Below are 2,824 nucleotides of genomic sequence, written 5' to 3'. Positions count from 1 at the left end.
AGATACAAATAAAGTTTGTTACGTGTACTATAGGGTAAACACCTCGAAGGGAAAATGTTAGGTCAAAAAGCATAGGGATTTGTAATTTTTGAAGTTTCATGTGACTACCAGCAATATATGAAGGTACTTGTCCTTCTATAAATTGTAAACCAAATGGGCCTTTTAACTTTGCCAATTTTATGGGTGAAGCCAGGCGTGGTGGTGCATGCCTGTAATCCCTGCACTCGGGAGGCTGAGGCAGGAGGATTGCTGTGAGTTCGAGACCAGCCTGGGCTACATAGTGAGTTCCAGGTCAGTCTCAACTACATAGTGAGACCCTGTCTCAAAAAAACAAAACAAAACAAAACCCACACACAAAACAAAAACAATTTTATGGGTGAAAAACGGAAGTTTAGACCTAAGTTTGAAAAAAAAAATTCTATTCTTATATCACTGGAGGCTCTTTTCAGGAAGAAACTTAGATGCTATAAATGTTTTCTTGGAGTTTACCCATAACACTCAGGACCCTGAAGAGACAAGGGAGATAGACAGGGAAAAGGGAAAAGAGAGAGGAGCAGGAGATGGCAAGAAATGGATGAAGAGGTTAAGGGAGTATCAGGAGGTGAGGCAGAGCAGAGCATGGGGAGAGACTGCGGACCCCGGACACTTAGCCACGCCTTGTTCTCTCCCCACTGGACTCACCTTCCACCCATGAACTGGTGCTTCACTTCCTGTGAGTGAGGAGTTGTGCTGTAGCCACTTAATTCTCCTGCCATTCTCAGGCCTCAGGACAGGTACTAGATAGGGATGTACTTCTGCCCAGGAAGTTCTCCCTAGGAATGCCAGGGGACAAAAGAGTGGTTTAGGCTCAATCTTGGGGTGTCTAAATTTGCACCACTGATTATTTGGGATGTAGGAAATGATCACAGTGAATGCTGGCCTAATTTAACATACAAACAAATGAAAAATCTAAAAAACAAAACCAAAAACCCACCGCAGGTCTCATTTCCATAAGGAATAAAAAGTATTGCATCAAAAATTAATTATTAATTTAAGTGGTTTGTGCAGAGCGCAATTACTAAGGGAAAAGTTAATCTATCAGCCTCTCTGGTAGTTAGAAAGGGGATTCTCTAGATCACCCTGAATTAAACTGGATGGTGATTAACTGGTAAGGAAGAGGAATATGTTGGCCACACAGCCAGATCTCAGGAGACGTATACAGTTCAGCAGTGCACCTTCCCCAGGCCTAGAATATAGTTTGATAACTGGCAGGTAGTGCAGGATTCTGTGGGTCCTACAACCAGGTGGTCTGTACCTATTTCTTTTCTTTTCTTTTTTTTTTGTGTGTTTTTTTTTGTTTTTTTGAGACAGGGTCTCACTATGTAGTTGAGACTGAACTGGAACTCACTATGTAGCCCAGGTTGGTCTCGAACTCACAGCGATCCTCCTGCCTCAGCCTCCCGAGTGCTGGGATTACAGGCGTGCACCATCACGCCCGGCTAGTCTCTACCTATTTCTTGGAAAATAATTTGCTTGGGCTGATCTAGAGCTGCATCATTTTAATCCAGCTTCTACATCTTTTCCTTTACTGCCCACATCTCTACCTTTACCCGCCATCTGACCTAACACAGTCAACTCAGTTTCAGGTCTGTATCTTTCAGCTTTTGTCCCTCTTACTGACTGTTTTAATGCTCAGTGTTCATTCCAACATCCTCAAATGAGCTCTATGGGTCTGCATAACTCTGACAATCTGATCTGCTGTTTCTGCCAGTTCCTAAATACTGCCTCTGCTCTTCCGAGCTACTGGTCCTGTTTTCTATATGATTGCCACCTTTTCCTCCTGTTCTTGGGAAGACAGCTAAGACTGCTGTCTCTCACTTAGGATATTTACAGAAGAATAAAGCCTGTAAATACTTTTGTCATTGGAATGGATTATTTTGCTGGATCAGCTGATGGTCTCTATATTCGGGGGATGTTGCAGGGTAGGAGGTCCAGTGTTGAGAAAGAAGAAAGCCTGGCCCCAGTGTCTCATACTGTCATGGAGAAGTGAGGAACAGGTAGCCAGCCGTGTTTGATCACTTCATCCTCCGTAGGACTCTGAAGGAAGGAAGAGTGATTAACTAGAATTAAGAGCATGAGAATAATCTCTTTTAGAGCAGCCTGATCTCGGCAAACTCTACTCCTCCAAGCAGTGAACTTACCAGAACCTGTTCTGATTCAGGGAGAATTCTGGACAAGCCATGGTTTCCTTTATTAGTCAGAAAGCAAAGGATTTTGATTTTGAGATGGGTAAACTCTTATGATTGTACCTCAGTTGTTTTGGAAGTTGGCTTAGAAAGGAGGAATATAGACTCTTAGCACCAGTACATTTCCCAAAACTGTTCCTTTCCTAGGCCTTGATGCTGGGCGGGGGGAGCATTCCCATGGGAAATGAGTACAGAGTACAGTGACTTGTTTTACAGGTCCTGAAGCAGTCTGAGGAAATGAAATACTCCGCAAGGATATTGGCCTCCTACAAGGGAGTCTGGGAATCACGAAACTACCCAGAAAGATGCTCTATTCCTCACTTTCCTCTGTGGTTACCAATCATTTTTGACACCAAAAATTTTCCTGGGGTTTGACTAAAAGAAATTGTCAAATTCAAATCTGTCCAGATACCAGTGTCATCAGTTTTGTGTTCCTTGGTGGAAATCACTTTTGATTGGTTACTAAGATTGCTAAACCCTCAGAGCTCGTAGTCATGGAAATGAGATTGAAAATGATCTAATGTGGGCCAGGGATTTAGCTCAGTGGTGTTGCTGCCTGCCTTGTAAGCACAAGGTCCTGAGTTCAATCCCTGGTACAA

This window comes from Fukomys damarensis, unplaced genomic scaffold (assembly GCF_012274545.1).
Source record: "Fukomys damarensis isolate Sample0158 unplaced genomic scaffold, DMR_v1.0_HiC HiC_scaffold_36, whole genome shotgun sequence".
Taxonomy (NCBI): domain Eukaryota; kingdom Metazoa; phylum Chordata; class Mammalia; order Rodentia; family Bathyergidae; genus Fukomys; species Fukomys damarensis.
The sequence above is the reverse complement of the archived record's forward strand: the minus strand, read 5'-3'. Positions refer to the sequence as shown.